The sequence below is a fragment of the Molossus molossus genome, unplaced genomic scaffold, assembly GCF_014108415.1.
Source record: "Molossus molossus isolate mMolMol1 unplaced genomic scaffold, mMolMol1.p scaffold_m16_p_5, whole genome shotgun sequence".
In the NCBI taxonomy this organism is placed as follows: domain Eukaryota; kingdom Metazoa; phylum Chordata; class Mammalia; order Chiroptera; family Molossidae; genus Molossus; species Molossus molossus.
The window spans coordinates 102,216,260-102,236,500 of record NW_023425388.1 but is presented as its reverse complement, the minus strand read 5'-3'; positions in this window follow the sequence as shown (position 1 = coordinate 102,236,500).

Sequence of the window (20,241 nt, the reverse complement as noted above, 5' to 3'; positions counted from 1 at the left end):
CCTTTACCTGGGGGAATTTTTTAGAGGTAAGAAAATTGCTTTTGCAAAGACTACCTGGAATTGTCTAAAATTATTTCTTTGGCCACTCAGTGTAATTGGAGCTACATGTAGAAACCAAGTTATTTCTTTGGAGAAAAAAAAAGAGAGAGAAAGAAAGAGAGAGCTACATTCTTAACGCTCTGATGGATGGGTAGTCACAGTCATTTCATTTTTATTGGTTCCTTCTGAAATTTCAGAGAATTCTTTTATAGAACATAACTGCAACATTGGTCCTTTAAAAGTCCAGTACTTGAATTAAAGGCAACTGACCTTGAAATAAGGGCTATAACCCCGTTAAAAAGGTGATGAACAAAGATGAGATGCACTCTCATATGTTATTAATGATTTTAGGAATACCAGTAGACTGTGATGAGGCTGTTTGATAGAATTATAAGAGTGTTTCAAGGTAATTTGTAGATTCATTTGGTCTATAAAGGGGAGAAAGTCACACGCAACGTGATTAATACATTGAGAGGTTCTGAGTTCTAGAGATCCTGGGAAAGAACAGGGAGAAGTAAATGATTCAGGTTTTAAAATCTCTCTGCTATAGACTGCATGAGTGTCGCCCCCAAATTTATAGCTTGACACCTAATCCCCAGTGTGATGGTATTAAGGTGTGGCGTCTTTGGGAGGTAATTATGTCATGAAGATGGAGCCCTTGTGAATGGGACTAGTGCTCTTATAAAGAGACTCTCTTGCTCCTTCCACCATGGGAAGGTACTGCAGGAAGATAGTCTGCAATAAACCAGAAAGCTCTCTCTCACCAGACACTAAACCTGCTGCTGTGTTGATTTTGGACTTACCAGCCCCTAAAACTATGAAAAACAAACTTCTGTTGTTATTAAGCCACCCAGTAAATGATATTCTGTTAGAGCAGCATGAATGGACGAAGACAAACCACACAAATACTGAAATTTATAAGAACCTGGTTCCTTCCATAGGCTCACACTCTCAGAACCTGCTCAAATCACCAGGCAGAAGAATTCACACACTGCCCAGTTGTGACCTTTCTTGATGTATTACCTTTTGGTCTGCCACAGATACATTGTAGGACAGCAATTTTCAGTCTTTGAATCCCATGGCACACATGAACTAATTACTGAAATTTGGTAGTACAAAAAATATATTAATTTGTTGCCTGACAAAAAAAAATTGGTATAATTTTGATTCATTTACAGCAGACAGCTATTGCGTTGGCTGTTCTTATTGTTCAATTTGACAGTCGAAGGGAAAAGAGGTCATGTTTTAAAAAACGTTTGCCGCACACCAGTGTGTCTCTTGCAGCCCACCGTTTGAACATTGCTGATCTCAGAGCCCTGTAGAGTAGCACAGATTTAAAGGGAGTCTATAGTCAAAGAGATTGTTGCCCTACCTGGATCCCATTTCCTGGCATCTGCACTCTATCCCCAGCTGCTGTGTAACTCCATTCTGTTGACAATCACCTAATATCAGGCACATGAGGCTAGAAAAGCCCTGCTCTCTGTCCTCAAGATTTAACTAACTAAAAAAAACTGAGTACTAGAATTTTCCCTGTGAAATTAGACATAACTTAGTATTCAGCTGAGACCACATTTTGCTTAACTGTTATTCTTACCCCATATTATTTCTTTCAATTACCTTTTCTTGAAGACACTGCCCATTAAATCACTTGAATATGATTTCCAATCTCTGGCTTTGCTTTCAGGAAACCCAACCTAAGACATAGCCTGAGCGCTGGCTGCACATGAATGTAGCTGTTTAGTCCCATATAGTCCTATGTTTGGCTTAATGTTCTGCTGTTGTTTTGAAATACTGAATTTCTGAACAAGAAGGCCTAATTTCCACTTGTACTCAGCTCTGCTGACATCAAACATTAAGGTCATGAAGTACTATACAGTTTTACACTATAAAAATGTTATCTAAGTTAGGAGCATATCAAGATTTTTTTGTTTACTTGATCAAAACAGAAGAAACTAACAGCTTTAAACAAGGAGTATCCATTAAAAAAAAGAAAAAAACAAAAAACAAAAACCCATAAATTAGAAGACAAAGGTATAAAGTAAAGAGTGGGACAGCTCAGGAATCTGGCAAGATACTCTGGGGCCGCAAGGGTCAAGTTTTCCCTGGCATTATTTTGCCAGCTCAATAGAAACATCCAAATTTTAGAACCTCTAAGGAGGAAAAGCCATAGTTGGACAGATTGGTTGGGGTTCTAGTATTGATTGCCTCCCACCACTAAGATAAAGAGAGCTGTGTACTCCTTATCACTTAATAGGGCTACATACTCCTTATTCCAATGCAAGGTAGATTCCCATAATAAAAGCCAAGCTTTTCCAAGAGATATAACCAGAATTAAGTTAATATAGATTTTCCTGGAAAAAAAGGTAGCACTTAGGTAGAAGATCAGACCTTTAAACATTAAGAAGAATTAACAAATATTACCACATAAAACTCTGGAGATAAAGCACACTCATAATTAACGAATTGTATGGCAATTGGAGTTGGCACTTCAGAGTACCCATATAAAATCATTATCATGGTAGCCCCTTTCTTTCCTGGAGATGGTGTATAGAATAAAGAAATCCAATTAACTTGATAAAGAAACAGACTCACAGAATTATCAGGAAGCCAGGGGGTAGAAACGTAGGGAGATGTTTTTCTGGCCAATGAATGCTCTACCCCACTCTTATTCTTTGTCTCTCTCACCTTACCTGTAGTCCGGGAGCTAGAAAGTATTCTAGCTTCATTATTCCAGGAGTGGGGAAAAGATCTTTAAATATGCAGATTTTAAATGATCCCTTTTTAAAAATATGTGAACAATTCTATTAAATACAATTTGTTTAATTTTTTTTTCTGAAACAGAAAGCATAGTCAATATTATGAAATGCTGCAGAATATTTGAGTAAGACAAAAGATATATACATTGAAAGATACATCTGAGGCTCCTGAATCTGACCCATTTATTGAGTAGTTTTCTTACAAATTAATATGATTTGTTTTACACATTCAATGAAAGAAATTTATTTCTAAAATGAATTAGTGAGAATAATTACTATTATTTAACCACTCCTCAATGAAAGTGGAAGTTGATAATACCTAATATAAAATTCTAAGATAATATATAGCATTTTCCAAATTAAAAAGTACATAGTTTTATATAAAATAATTTTCTCTGGATCAGACTCTGCAACTTAAACCCAAAATGCTATTTGTTTTTTTTTGTTTTTTTTTTTAATATTTTCTTTTTTGATTTTAGAGAGAGAGGAAGGGAGAGGAAGAGAGATAGAAACATTGATGAGAGAGAACATGGATTGGCTGCCTCCTGCATGGATTGGGCACACAACTTGGGCATGTGCTCTGACTGGGAATTGAACCCGTGACCTCTTGGTGCCACACCAGCTGGGCAATGCTATTCGTTTTTAAAATTGATAATGATTGAGAAATAATGAGAGAGTAAATGTTTATATATCATGCAATATAAATCAAACTAAACAGAAAATATCTCTACCTGTTAATTATCAGTGAAACTGTAATGAATACTTCTTTAAAATCAGAATAGTTGGGTACTTCAAACTCTGGGTTATGCATGCCCAAGTTGCATGAGCCAGTGACTCAGAATCATATAGTGCATATTTTTACTGAAATGCCACCTTTCCTTCAACTTAAATTGCCGGCCTTTGGTGGCACTGCTTTTAAGCAGTTGATCATGGAAAGAAAACACTGAAGCCTGTTTTATAGATAATCCTGAAAACTACGGTTGTACTAGCCCAAACTAGATATGTTACTACATATATTCCTGTTCTAGTTGTCCCCAAAATTGTGGACAATGAACAATTATCCCAATGAGCAGAATTTTGAGCATTTGATATGACTATCCACTTTATCACTGTGGAGGTGGTTAATGCTATGGATATATGCTGATTAATGAGAAATCTTTTATAATTTGACCAGATTGTCAAGTATTAAGTAAAAGAAGTTGGAGGATCTATGACAAAAGTGTCTGATCAAGAACAATGTGGATGGTTCTCTGGAAAGGACACACAGTTGAGGCTTTAGTTTCAAATATAATTGCTCATTAAATGACTCTACTACAAAAAAAGTTCTTGATAATCATGGGAACATCTTGTCCATTTACCATCCAGGTTTGTTTTTACTGGGCACTGCAATGTTTGGTCAACATGCTAAATCAAAAATCAGTCAGGGAGGCAGGGATAAAGGGATAAAGGGATAAAGTCCAGCCCAGAACAGAGTCCTTCAACAAAACTAGTTTGGTTTCAGAAGTGTTGAGCAACCAAGCCACCAAGACCAGAGTCCATTACTGGACCAGTAATGTGGCACCACTTCCTGTGCAAACAGATGGTACACTGATTACAATGGACCATTTTCATCAAGGAGAAGGCATCAGTGGATCCTCAATGTAATAAACAGTAATTCAGGATATGAATTTTCCTTCCCTCCAATGCAATGTATTGTTCCCTCCTTTTCCTCAGTGAAGGACTTAAATTTTTTACCCATGATCACAGTAAGATAAATTACATTTATTCTTACTCACTTTAGAGCTAAAAAGTGCATCAAAAAATATAGCTGATAGAATTTTTGGTCATACCATATGCTCCATGCACCAAGCAAAAACTGCTTGCCTGATAAAAATACTGGAATCACCCGTGGAGTGCTATTACAGTTGTTAGGTCATTTTTATTTTGTGCTGTAACAAAGTCAAACTATATTGGTCCAGAAGACAGCAAGATTCACTTGGAATTACCTTTTCTCTCAATTATATCAAATTTCTTGAAATTTGACTTTTGAATAATCGTTCCCTTGAACCGCAAGTTAAGACTGCCTCCTGGCCATTTTGGTCTTTTTATACTATTAAACACAAGGTGAAGGGCAGAATTCCTGCAGTAATTGATCCGGATATCAGAGAAAAATCAGGTTGTTGTTATCTAAGATAGTTGGGAGGTTCATGTGTAATCCATAGCATTTTGGGGAGGTTTCTCTTAAAACTTTAATTTTAATAGTAAAAATTTAAAGAAACATATAACAACTGGATAAAGCAAGGGCCACTAAGCATTCAAATTATTTATTTCACCAGCTGAAGAAACTCAATTAGCTGAAGTGCTGGGGGAAATATATACATGGGTTTGTTGGTAAAAAAGGAATTGATTAATAACTATTAAAATCTCATGATTAGTAACAGAAACAAGCATTTAAGCAGATATGTGTATTTTTTGGTTGTTGATTATATATTTGTGTATAATCACTTTTTGTCCATTTCCTACTGAGAATATTAGTTGTGGTTAACTTAGTATGCCATCTCGAGGTTACAGTAGGTAATAATTCTCAAACTTTAATGAAATATAAAAAATATATTCTAGGAGGAAAGAATCTATGATTCCTCTATATCTCTGTGCCAGGTAAAGCTTTCAAAGACAATCTGATCTCAAAGTAGTTTAGTCTATTCCTCCTTCCCAATGATCCCATGATGTTGCATACATTTGTCTCAAACTGACAAACGTATGACGATTGAGATTGTGTTACTCTACTACATTTAAAAAAAGCTTTGGATTTTTCAGTATTGCCTATCATATACAATTTACTATTACCTGTCATAGCTGAAATGTTGTACTCAGCTTTGCCCCAGTCTCTCAAACTTGATTTCCATCACACACCTTCTCATTGTTTACAGCAACATTATAGCACGAATATTCATCACTCAAGTACACCATGTCCCATCAGTCTCTGGTCCATACTGATGCCCAGTCTGCCTGGACTACCAGTTATCACTAAATCCATAATTTCACTCATGGACTCCATGATATAAAATCCCAATTACCTCCTACCTCTCAGAGGAGAACTTCCTGACCCCTTTAGCAGAAGAAATTACCCCTTCCTTAATTTATCATAACACATTTATTTCTATACAGCAGCAATTATTTAAAAAACTAGTGACTCAGAAGATGAACATACATCTGCATCAGGGATTCTCTTTTATCCATTATTGTATTCTTATTGTTTGGCACATATATAGGATGGGCTGGCTGAATTAATGAATTAAATTATAGCTATATGGAAATATTATGCATAATTACCGATCTGAATATAGATAAACATCTCAACAGTAGAGCAAAGCTAGTAGTTAAGGGCATGCACAAATTACACCATTTCCATAATCCTCAGTTTTCTTAACTCTAAAATGAAGAAAACAGAACCAACTTCAGCAATCTGTGGTGAAGATGAAATGAGAAAATCAGCCTGAATTCTGAGCAATCATCTTTCTATACAGTGATTTTTTAGTAAACATTAGCTACTAAAGTAATTGCAATAATTATCAGGTTTCTCAAATGTTATTTTGATTAACTACATGGATCCTGGAGCCACCTGTCTAGATGAAAGCCCACTCTGTCCTTTACTCACTGAATAACCTTAAATAAACTTCATCTCATATCTTCATCTCTAGAAAAGAATAATAGTCTCACCTCCATCAGGTTTTTGTGACAAATAATACAAACAAGATGCATAGATAGTATCTGAAAAAAATAGATACTAAATAATTAGCTCTTATAACTAAACCTAGAGTAAATAAAAATAAATAAATTATAGGGTAATTTGACACCATACCATGCTGAAATGATTTTTACAGTTAGGTGATGGTATGTTTTCTAACCTAAACCAAACGTTGAAAATGGAAAGTATGTATTTTTTCATGGATAACTTCATTATGCTAATTAGACGTTAAACTTTTAGAACATAATCACCATGCATACAATCTATTAATATTTCATTAGAACCTGGAGTAAATGAAAACATGGTGTCAACACTCATAAATAACAACCAGAAACAATTTTCGCAAATGATGCTTGTAGAGTAGAAATTCACACTCACACACCTCACATGCACTCATACATTCTGTGACTTCGATGTTGACTGTGGGTGGCATTTTCTGCAGATATTGAGTCAGACATACTGATTTTGAAGGTAGCCAGCCCATATTTTTTCAACATGGCAAACAAGAAAAGTTGAACCGACAGCTTTCGGACTGTTTCCAAAGTACATCAATCAGTAACAATACAACTACTCTAAGCAAAGTCTTTATGGAGTATCTATTAATGTTTTTAATTTGATGTCTCTCTTTCAAAGATTTGCATGAAGTCTTTCGAGGGCACACTGCCTAAGGAAAGTGAATTTGTTAAGCAAAGGCTCTAATATTGTTATTACTGAGGTTTAACTCTGTTATTCCTGATGGTTAACTTTCAAACAAATAACAAACAAAACAGAGAGAACAAAGTCCCTGAGTAGTAAAAAATACATTCAGAGTAAATGCACTGAAGCTCAATACTAAATATTTAGTTAGTATCTTTTACCAACAAAATAATGCAAAGATTAGTTCTTCTGATAACTTTAGGAGATAGCCTTCATTTCAGATGTGAACTATTTGTGAGATTATTAAGGTAACTGACATATAGAACATTCATTTTTAAGGTATAATTAGTGACATCTGGCCCATAATTATTGTTATTTTATAGGTGACAGGCACCAAATAGAAACAATCACTATAAAACAAATGGATTATTATTTTCTTCAAGATTAGAAACTAAGCAATCACAATCGCATTTTTATTTCTACTGCTTTTACCTTTTCTACTTTAAAATAATTATTTTAAAATTTATGATTCACAACATGGTGATTGGATTCTTGGCAACAAGAAGTTAGGTCTATTGTTGTGAGCCCCTGAAAGCCAAGTATGATTGAAGCTGCTGAGATCTACAGAGTGTTTTACATTCTATAAGCCAATTTTATATTCAATTTTACTTATGGTTATATTTTTAATGTCTATCTGTTTCTAGTATGTCTACTCTTTCAAATGTGGAAAATGAAGTCAGGAAGCGTTAGTAAATTTGACCAGAGACACAGCAAATATATCACTCTGATCTGGAGGAGTGTTCTTGCTGAGGATCAAGGCATCTGAGGATGTATTGTGTAATTCACTCAAGGCGTCATTTTCCCTTGTCACTCACACTGCAAGTAACCTCAGCTTCACATAAGGAAGGTGAATTATGTACAGCATGGGTAGGAGGATAGGAAAATGGCGTTTCTGTCTTCAAGTCTGGCATGCCTCTCCAACAACTCAGCCTCTCTGTTAAAAATGACATCAGTATATAAAGCCTTGGGAAATGAAGGAGACTATGTAGAGAAATGTGAATTGAAAAGAATAACTGTAACTCATCATTTGCTCTTTTTGTAATAAAATATATTTCATCTTTAAACAGTCCATATCACAAACTTTTGTATATGATGTATATGTACAAACTCATTTCAGTAAGTAACTAATACAAAAAACTATAGAGAATAACACAATTGTTTCATAACTGACTTTAAAACGAACTTTTATTTTGAAACAACTATAGACTTACCGGAAATTGCAAAAATAATACAGGAATGTATTATGTGCCTATCACCCACTTCCCCCTAATAATAAATCTTACATACCTATAGTACATTATCAAAATGGGAATTAATGAATTATTTTTTTAAAGACATTAAATTTACAAACATAATTTAGTGATTAAAAGTTTTGGTTCTTTTTAATACTTAAGAAAGCAGTAGACAGTTTAGTTGTCTCTGTTTTCATTTTTAAGCATTCTCCTGCCCATTTCAAAGAAGTAAGGACTAATGTACTATTTCACTAAAGAGATTATAAGCATCTAGAATTATAAAATAAATCTGTATTTAATTGTTTAGTAACAATAACTTGTTTTGAATTTGTTAAATGTGCATATGGTATAAATTTCCATATGATAAATGTGAATAAATCAATTTAGTTTTTATTAACATTTTTCACATTTATACAATCACTATTTTCATAAAGCTTAGACTGTTGAGCAATGCTGCAAAAATTCTCAGGCATTCTTTGTACCCGAACCTGACCCGTCCCGCAGGTCGAGCAACGAGGACTCTAGAGGGGGAGTGAGGATGAGAAGGGACAGGAGACACAAGAAATGGAGACAAGACAGGGCTCTGATCAAGTCTCAACTTTATTGCAGATAGGTAACAGATTATATACTTGTGGGAAAAGTCAGGCAGGAAGGGAGGAAAAGGGTGCATGAGCAGAGAAAACAATTCTCAATTATCAAAAGCTTTTACTGTTTCAACACCAACCAGGGGCCCTATCTCAGGAATGCTCCTCAAGGCGATACTTCAAGGACCTTCAGGCAATAAACTGCAAGCAGGCAAACAGATTCTGCACGTACAGCCAACTTATTCTTAAAGGGCCCTCGATTGACCCCAACACGAACCCTACCCCTTACCTAATCCCTAATAAACTGAATAAAACATTGATGTTTCTGGTTGCTAAATTAATTGAACAAAGAGGCCATCACACTATGGTGGCTCTTATGCCATGGCAGTTACATAAGCAACCCAGATCTAAGTGTGTAAATGCCTCAAGGTTATGAAATTAAAATTCTAAGGACAATCAATCACAGACAACTAGGCTTTAATCCAGAGCCAATCCAATAAATTTCTTTCTTTGCTTCCTCATCTTCTTATGTGAGAATTTCCCAGGCTCCTATTGAAGAAGCTCTTAACTACTTATGGCATTTTTAATATTTACTTGCAAATCAATTTCTTTGAAATTTATAACACATTTTTTTTTTTTTTTTTCTATTGGAAAAGAAAGTCAGATATAACATTTTTTCAGGGTCATCTCTCAAAGTCTACTTAATGGATAAAAACTCCAAAGTGATATATATATTTGCAATAAAACAGTGAAACATACTATTGCAAAACAAGTAATTAAGAAGAAAGAAATACAAATCAACAGATAATAATAATAAGAAGAAATGCATAATCCAAAGAAAGAGAGAGTAACTAGAAAAGGTATATTGGTAGAGTTTTTGAAAAGTTGCTTACACTTTTTCAAGTGATATAGATATTGAGGATCCTGGATTTTTACTATGTCTAATTTCCCTTTTCATTTAATTTCTATATTTTATACAATACTCTGTATGATTTTTAAAATTAAGATGATAATAATAATTAAAATTATTTTATCTCAGCTATACTCTTCTGCCTCCTCTGCAGTCAGGTAAGACCTAGTGATTAAGTTCAGAGCAATGGAACCAGCATTGTGGAGACAGATTTACCATTTCCAGTGCTGATGCCTTAAACATCTTGTATGGTCCTCCTTAGTATCTCTTCTCTCCATCTGTTGGCAGGACAATGCTTGCTGAATCTTAAAGTTGTTAAGTAGAACAAGAATCTCAAGGTCTAGGCAGTTCTTACTAAATTCTATTCTTACTAAAAGTTAAAAGGTGGCACTGTATTTTGCTGACAGAATTGTAAATAACATGAGTTTGACAGGAACCCAACCAGCTAAGTGTAGCCAAATGCAAAAAAAGACATCAATGGGCAATTAACCAAGGAGGGTATATAAGCAAAGGCTAAGCCCCCTTGTGGGGACACAGAGCTTTGGATGGGAACCCCTGTCTCCTTTACTTGCTGCAAGTAAAGACAACAATGGAAGTCTCATTTCCTTCTTGAATAAAACATCCTAAGGGGTGAACCCCTAGAGACAGAGAACAAAGCCACTTGTTGAAGGTGGCATGAAAGGCATCCTGACCTGGAAGCCATACCTTGGGTTAAAGCCACTGGGCCCAATAAGAGAAAAATAAACGTTTACTATACAGTCACTGAAATCTCACAACTTGCCTCATTGCCATACTGGCTTTATTGAGGTGGCCTGGAACTGAACCCGTAATAGCTCTGAGGTATGTCTGCATACATAGGATCGTTGGCTACCGTTACGAGGTAAAAAGTTTTAAAAATTGATCATTTTTCATTTGAGATTGCTATTTTCACTACATTTTAATTTATACTGATACAAAACAAACAGGTAGAGATAAAGGAGAACGATCATTCTGTAGTTGTGGAGAGGAAGATTTTTTTAGAAATCTTCCCTCATCCCGACCATATCACTGATGACCAATCAGGGTTGCCACTGCTGGCTCGTTCTGGGTGGAATGTTGGGGTGTCACCGGATCTGTTGTGACTCCATGGTCACCCGCAGCCCCTTTGCGGATGGTCCATGGAGAGGCTGCGGCCTCTGTAAAGTTGGGTTTGGGTCCATCCTTGGGAAGCTGGCGAGGAGGCGGTGGAGCTGCTGCCCTATGGCCTGGGCTCACCTCCCTGGCCACATCCTCCAGTGGGAGGCACTGGCATGCCCGCCTGTCATCGGCTTCTTGGTGGGTCTGGTATTTCTGGTCGGACTTGTTCGGTCTGTTCGGAGTCGCCTCTATGTAAGACGCGAAGCGCTCCTGGCCAAAGCACTGGCCGCGCAGATCGCGGAGACGGGCCAGCTGGTGGACACGCTGAGCGCAGCTGAAGAGAAGTGCGCGGGGATCCGGTCGGCCCTGGCCGGTGCCCTGCAGGAGGGAGAGTCCTTGAACATACCCAGCCTTGCCCGCGCTTGCAGGGAGGTGACCACCACCTACTGGGTGCTGAAGCAGGAAATTAGGTCCCTGGTTCAGGAACTGGAGGAAGAGAGAGCCAAATGCTCCAGGCAAGGGGCGGAGATGGTGGAGATGCTGCAGACACTGGAGTCCCTGGAAGAGGTCGTGAAAGTCTCCACTTCACAGGCTGCTTTTCCAAGCCTTCCAGGGTGCGCGGAGCCAAGCACGGATGGTCTGCTTCTCAGGAGTGGACCTAAGTCTTAAAGCAGCGCTGTTCCCCCCTCTCCACTCGGGCCCCGGCTGTGCTGCCCTCCGCCTCCAGCTGAGGATCCCGAGACCAGAGGATGGGCCCTGGGCTGGACTCCTCCACATGCTGTGCACCTGGTCAGCTCCTGCATGACCATCCCTCCACATGCAAAGAACATAAGACTTGCCGCAACACGCCGAAAGTGGGGCTTCTCTATGCTCACAGAAGGTTTGGATTTTCTCTCAGCAACGATGAAAGAAATTCTGTGCTTAAGAGATGCATCTTTGTCTCAAATTGAACCTTTATCAATCCATATTTCTCAGACTGGTGTGATCATTATATACATAGTAATCTTCTAAGTTAACACTTATATTGTGTTTTCTTTTTAATTATTCTATTTAATTAAAAATATATTTTGCTTTGCAATAAAGACTTTTAATTGTCCAAGAAAAGTCACTGAAATTTGGAGGTTTGTACAGTATGGTATTAATTTTCCCATTATATTTATAAAATGGCATTTATAGTATAGTTTTTCCATAGTTATTTAAGAAAATATATTTTTTTAGGAAAAGTCTGCCTACCGTTAAAAGGAAAGTTTTTATTATTAACCAGAGTTTTATTTTTTGTGTGTTTATAAATATTAATCAGTTATAAAACAAACACATTAAACTCTATATACAATAAAAATTTTGTTGTACATGAATTTTATGTACTTATTTGGCATTTGCCTCGAATTTGGGATACTTATCTCTTTAGATCCAGCTCATTTGATGTTTTTAATTACATTGAGAAAGAAATGTCAGAAAGCTAAAATTTAGAACCCTCACAAATGGTTTTTCTAGTTTCCATATCATGCTTTATCTTTTATGGTTCTGCACACAGCCCACTAATAACCTGAAAATGTAAAAATTCACCTGAGCTGTAATCGGAATCATTCCCACATGACAGGGAACCAGTTTTGCCACCTATCTCTAGTTTAGTGTCTGTATTATATTGTTCCTGTCCATGTCAGGCCATGTAGAGATGTTTGTTCTTTTGTTTTCTTGCCTGATCAATTGGAAGAGATAATGAAGAATGTTTCTCAGGTATTAATTCTTTTAGGTCTTGGAAAAGATTACTGTTACTCCAAAAGATTACTGAGGCCCTGAAAAAAATTCTGAAAAAAAAAAAAAAAAAAAAGTCAGGAGACTTTTTGTTCTGATGTTATATATATGATTTTTTATTTTTTTATTTTTGAAATTTTGCTTATTCTAACTACCTTATTGTGACAATTTATTTTCCATAAGATTCATCTACTTTAAGTATAGAATGCAATATTTTTTGTAAATTTACTGATTTGTTCAACCACTACCATAATTCAACTTCAGAAAATTTCATCACCCCAATAAAATCTGTAATGTCCATTTAACAGATATACTTCTAACCCTTCATAATTATTATTCTCCTGACCATAATTTTGATTCCTACTGCTTAAAAATTAAATAAATTTATTTTAAAAGTTGTAAAAGATTGGTATGCTAGATTTTAGTGTAGTTACCCTGCTTATTATTATTTTTTTTACTGAACATCACTAACATAGAAGTGTTTTATATTTGAACTATTTATTTACATCACACAAATGAATAAGACATCTTCATTGAATTTCTTCCAAGCCACAGCCTGATTCAAGGACCTCAACACAAATATGGTCTTTGGATGACGAGTCCCACAAAGGAAGTGAAATTGGAAATGAGGGAAAGTGAGCAAGGATACGTTGTTGAGCTAGTCACCTTTGTGGTCACTGAGGTTTACTACTGCTTGGAACCCTCTGAGAAATAATACAATATGCCACAAAATTTTCTCTTTAAAGAATAAGAAATGGGAACATTGAGACTGAGGATTCTTTCCTCACTTTTTGAGGGGTTTCCCCGAGGTGGGGATTCATTTACAGACTAGTTGGAGTCTCGACTCATGCCTTCAGAGTAAATTTCTGAGAGAGAGAAGTGGAAGATACAGAAAGTATTTCAGGAGAAACATGAGCAGCAATTACAGAAACTGTCAACCAGATGGCAAGCATCGTCATATCCTAGCTTTAGGAGTCATCCCATTAACCTAGGAGCATCATCTCTACCTTAATTGCAAAGTGTCATTGCTAAAATATTAAATAGAGTTCTTGAATGCTGTTTCCTGGTCAATAACCCTCTTTATTGCATTTTTCCCCGTATCAAGCCTCTATATCTTGAGGATCTATTCCTAGTGTATTTTCCCAGTTCCTACTGGTACACATTCTGCAATTCTTTTAGTGAATAAAATATTTCCTCTCATCAAGAACCAAAATACTCCACTTGGGCTATTCTGAGTTCTAACCAAAGATTTGTTAGGGGTAATAAAAGAAGATAGCAGTGAATTTAAGAAGACATTGTGTCATCCTGTAAGGCATTCGACTCAGTTGAAGTCTTAGTATGGACTCCAGGAAAACAGAGTCTCATGTTATTTAGAAGAGTGAGGGAACTGCTTTTACCAGTCTGGAGGGTTCAAGGGTATTCCACACACATGCTGCAATCTCAGCTCTTAGCATCTTACTCCTTTCCTGCCTTGTCCTCAGCAGCAGGGCACTTGTCGCATGAGGAAAGTTATCTCTTCTCAGTACACCACTCAGAGGGTTTGTTTCCTAGGGCCAATGCTAGTAGAAACTCTCTGTGTGTGTTCTCCTACAAGAAGATGTGAAACAAGGGTCTGTGTATAAGTGATTGTTTTGGGGAAAGATTCCAAGAAACTGGAGTGATGGAGTAAGAAGAATAAGACTATATTATTGATTTGGTTGCTGCTCTTGGCTCCTGGAATTCAATCACCATCAAAACACCTTAAAAAGCTTTTACAATGCATCTCATAATTTCCCTTCTGAAGGGCGAGAGTCTATGGTATTTATACATTAACCCCCCATTTGTTCATATTGCCTCTAGAAAATCCTGTGATCTTGGACTTCTATCTTCTAGGTTGAGACAAGCTCATGACTTTTAAGAAAGACCAAGTTAGAATAGCAAAGAAAGGAGAGAGGAAGAGCAAGAGGTTGGGAGAGAGGACTTGGAAATTTGCAATGTGCACTGCTGTTTTTCAAAATAGATAAATGGAAGATAAGGGAATGTGATATGGGCACATCTGCTAAAATACGAATTTGAGTACAGGTGAAACTAGACACATCTTGTGTAACCGTTATGCAAATGAAGTCTTGTGTTTGGAAAGTATAGTGATGACCTACTGGTCAAGTCTACTGAGACTAACTGAAAGCAAGAGCAAGCCCATCAGTCTGCACTGGACTGTTTGCGTCACTCCTCCACCTGGGGGCAGTTTTTAGAGGTAAGAAAATTGCTTTTGTAAAAATTACCTGGTATTGCCTAAAATTATTTCTTTGGCCACTCAGTGTAATTGGAGCTACATATAGAAACCATGTTATTTCTTTGGGGGGGGGGGGGGAGAGAGCTACATTCTTAACGCTCTGATGGATGGATAGTCACATTCACTTCATTTTTAATGGTTCCTTCTGAAATTTCAAATAATTCTTTTATAGAACATAATGCAACACTGGTCCTTTAAAACCCAGTATTTGAATTAAAGGCAATTGACCTTGAAATAAGGGCTATAACCCCATTAAAAAGGTGATGTGCAGGAATGAGGTACACTCTCAGAAGTTATTAATGATTTTAAGAATACCAGTAGACTGTGATGAGGTTGTTTGATAGAATTATATAGAAAGTTTCAACATATATTGTAGATTCATTTGGTCTATAAAGGGAAAAGAGTCACATGCAACTTGGTTAATTTAATGATGGTTTAAATCAGAGTTCTAGAGATCCTGGGAAATAACAGGGAGAAGGAAAAGATGCAATTTTTAAAATCTCTTGCTATGGACTGCATATTGTGTCCCCTCAAAATTCATAGGTGGAAACCTAATCCCCAGTGTGATGCTATTAGGGTATGAGGTCTTTGGGAGGTAATTATGTCATAAAGATGGAGCCCTTGTGAATGGGACTAATGCTCTTATAAAAAGACTCCCTTGCTCCTTCCACCATGGGAAGCTTCTGCAGGAAGATAGTCTGCAATAAACCAGAAAGCTCGCTCTCACCAGACAATGAATCTGCTGCTGTGTTGATTTTGGTTTTACCAACCCCTAGAACTATGAGAAATAAATTCTGTTGTGATTAAGCCACCCACCCTAAGGCATTTTCTTATAGCAACATGAATGGACTGAGCTACACCAAATAGAAACTGGAATATTGTAGGAATCTAGGTTCTTCCCATAGGGTAATACTCTCAGGACCAGCTCAAATTACCAGGCAGAGAAATTCACACACTTCCAAATTGTGACCCTTTTGATGTGTTACAATCTGTATCTATAGTCTGCCATAGATACATTGGTAAAGGATAGAGATTTTCAACCTTTTTAATTTCATGGAACACAAACTAATCACTAAAATTCTGTGGTACATGAAAAATATATAATTATTTTGTCTTTCTGAAACACACACACACACACACACACACACACACAGGGAGAAATAGGTAAAATTTTTATTCATTTACAGCAGATGGCTATTGTTGTGTTAGCTATTGTCTTTAAAAAAAAAAAAAAAAAATTGACAGCCTAAGGGAAAAGAGGTCACTGTCCTAGACTATTAGTCGGGTATTGAATATTTGGAACATTTTTGCTACATGCCCTGCACCCCTTATTGCACACTGGTTGAACATTGCTGGTCTCGGAGCCCTATAGAGTAGCACAGATTTGAAGGGAGTCTATAGTCCTACCTGGATCCCATTTGTTAGCATCTGTACTCTATCCTCAGCTGCTGTGTTACTCCTTTCTCTGGAGAATCACCTAACATCAGGTGTATGAGGCTAGAAAAGCCCTGATCTCTGTCCTCAAGATTTGACTAACTAAAGAAATCTGGGCTCCAGAATGTTCATTTGAAATTAGATATGACTTAGTATTCAGATAAGACCACATTTTGCTTAACTGTGATTCTTACCCCATATTATTTTCTTCAATTACCACTTCTTGAAGACACTTCTCATCAAATCACTTGAATATGATTTCCAATCTCTGGCTTTGCTTTTAAGAAACCCAACTTAAGACATAGCCTGAGGGCTGGCTGCACATGAATATAGCTGTTTAGCCCCATATAGTCCTATGTTTGGCTTAATGTTCTGCTGTTGTTTTGAAATACTGAATTTCTGAACAAGGAGGCCTTAATTTCCACTTGTACTCAGCTCTGCTGACATCAAACATTAAGGTCATGAAGTACTATACAGTTTTACACTATCAAACTGTTATCTAAGTTAGGAACATATCAAGATTTTGTTTTTATGTTTACTTGATCAAAACAGAAGAAACTAACAGCTTTAAACAAGGAGAATCCATTAAAAAAACCCCATAAACTAGAAGACAAAGGTATAAAGTAAAGAGTGGGACAGCTCAGGAATCTGAGAAGATACTCTGGGGCCACAAGGGTCAAGTTTTCCCTGGCATTATTTTGCCAGCTCAATAGAAACATCCAAATTTTAGAACCTCTAAGGAGGAAAAGCCATAGTTGGACAGGTTGGTTGGGGTCCTAATCTTGATTGACTCAGGGTGAGCTGTGTACTCCTGTTATTTAATGATACTATATATTCTTTATTCCAACCCAGCTTTGGTTCCCATAATAAAAGACAAACTTTTCTAAGAGATGTAATCAGAATTAGGTTAACATAGATCTTCCTGAAAAAAAAAGGTACCAAATTTATGTAGAAGATCAGACCTTTAAACATTAAAGAGAATTAACAAACATTGTCTCAAACTTTGGGGAAAGGGCACACTCATAGTTAATGAATTGTATGGCAATAAGAATTAGCACTTCAGAGTACCCAAATTAAATCATTATAATGGCTTCTTCTTTCTTTCTTGGAGATGGGTGTATAGAGAAAAGAAGTCCAGTTACCTTGATAAAGAAACAGACTCACAGACTTATCAGTAAGGCAGGTGGTAGAAATGTAGGGCAATGCTATTTTGATCTTTGAATGCTCTACCCACTTTCATTCTTTGTCTCTCCGACCTTACCTGTAGTCCAGGAAGCTAGAAAGTATTCTACCTTCATTGTTCTAGGAATGGGTTTGAAGACCTTTGGAGATGCAGTTTTTAAATAATCCACATTTTTAAAATGTGTGAATAATTTTATTAAATGAAATTTATTTAATTTTATTTCTGAAACAATGTATAGTCAATATCATGATGTACTGCAGAATAATTGAGTATGATAAAAGCTACAAAAAAACCTCAATCATTCCTGGCCGGTGTGGCTCAGTGGTTGAGCGTTGATCTATGCACCAAGAGGTTGTTGGTTAGCTTCCCGGTCAGGCTGTGGGCCAAATCCCCAGTGGGGAGCATGTAGGAGGCTGCCAATCGATGTTCTTTCTCATCTTCCTGTCTCCCTAAAATTAATAAAAAAAAATTTTTTTAATAGACTGTTGGATTCTGAAATTAAAAGTTTAGTTAGTTAATCTGCTCAACAAGTTTAAAATAAAGACTGTGTTTATATCCCCATTGTTTTCAAATAGACAAAACAAATTTCATCTCTTCTAAAACCTGCCACTGCCTGGTTTCCCAATCCCCCTTTTTGTTTAAAACAGAAACTGCTTTAGAAAATAATTAGCATAACAAAAGCAAATCTAACATGGCATGATAAGTAATATCTCTGAGCACTATGTTTTCTCTACCACACATAAATTGTTCAGGTGAGCTAAAGCTGGTCTTTAAAAATAAATCTTTAATGCAATTCTTACTGTTTCCTAAGACGTACTAGTCACTTTAGGTTAAAAAAAAATCATTTTTATGACTTGCAGAGGCTGATGTACAAACAATCAAATTAAATATCTAGCATGTGTAAGGCACAAAGAGGTCCACTACTGAAAATTTTATTCATATATATATATTTCTTATTTAGCTATAGCTAAAGATCTGCTAGTGGCAGATTGTAGTGGTGGTGTTTTTTTCTATACAAGCTTTACTCTCTTCAGACAGAGGTACCCTCATAAGACTGTGCTCTTTCTTTCCTGAGAAAATGCTGATAGGCAGAGCAAAGAAAACTTCCAAAGGATCAACAATCTTTAAATATAAAATTTAGTTTGTAAATATAACATGTATTTCATACTTTACAGGCTCAACTGTGGTTATTCCAGAATAATAAAATTCCCTATAATCATTAGCACTGTCCTTTCTGACACTTGGTATTTCTAAGAAAATTTATTTTTCATGGGTTTTATTTCACCCTTTCGGTGCCCTTTCTTTTGTTTTCCTCCGGAGGTGTCTGGGTACTTCTGTTACATGGGTAGGTGGAGTGCTACTTTTCTCTTAATTAAGGCAGAATTTGAAAACCAATAAACATTCTCCAATAGTTTGTAACAGTTTGTTGAATTTACAACTCATATTAAGAGAGTTTCTTTATAATTTGTTTTCAGTCCAAATTATTTATATGACTGTATGGAGCAGTTAAATACAATAAAAATAATTGTTTAAAAAAAGGTTCAATTTTCAAAGAAGATTTTAAAATTATTTGGGGATTTTTTTCTCCTCATGTAGTTTTAATTATCTGCAGTGTGTGTTATTACATTAGAATTATTTATATTCTTAGTTTTAGAACTGTATCATAATAAGTCACCATTTTAATAAATATTAATACTCTCAATGCTCACTTGACTATTATGGTAGACTTGTTCAAATAATTTAGATCATGTCTAAAAATGAACAATGCTATGCCTATGATAGTGTCATACTATTTTTTCTATTTTAAATGAATCAAATAATTTGCTAATAATAAGTATGTAAACTTCTTTAAATTTTGCTCCTCATGAAGAAACAAAATGCTCTTGATTTTTAAAAATTTTTATTATATTTGGTTGCATCTGTACTAATGCATTATGCTAATAATTTTATAACTCTAGTTAAATACAGAACATCATTGGTAGAAAAGAATATCTCATAAGATTTCAGAAAAAATAATAAAAATAAAAAATAAATTTGAAATTAAATATTCTTCTAATAGTAATCCAAATATATAGTTGATGCTTAACTATAAAGAATAATTCTTAGACTACCTCCAGTCATCATATTTATAGTACTAAATAAAGCTTCTCATTATGTATTTGTCTTCTATTCTCCAGCTCACAACTTAGAACATAGACATTTTGAAAAGAATGTAGAAATTAAATGTGCTTTAGATTTTTGCTGTTGGTATGGCACAATCTGCTTAAATGGATTAATTGTAGGTTAGTGATGATGATTTAGCAAGGGCAATTTTTTAAATTTGAAGAGTGCTGCACCAAAATATGCATTGTTCTCTTTATTGACCAGCTGTATGGTTGTAAGAACTAAACGGTATGCTCTTGTGTATTCCATCTTTTATCATGGCATGTTTTGAAGGAGGAATAGAAATCACAGATAAAAACCATGTCCCTTATGTTTTTGAAGAAACTAACAGCACCTTTGGAGTTGCTAATTGGCAAAAATCTGCAACCACAGGC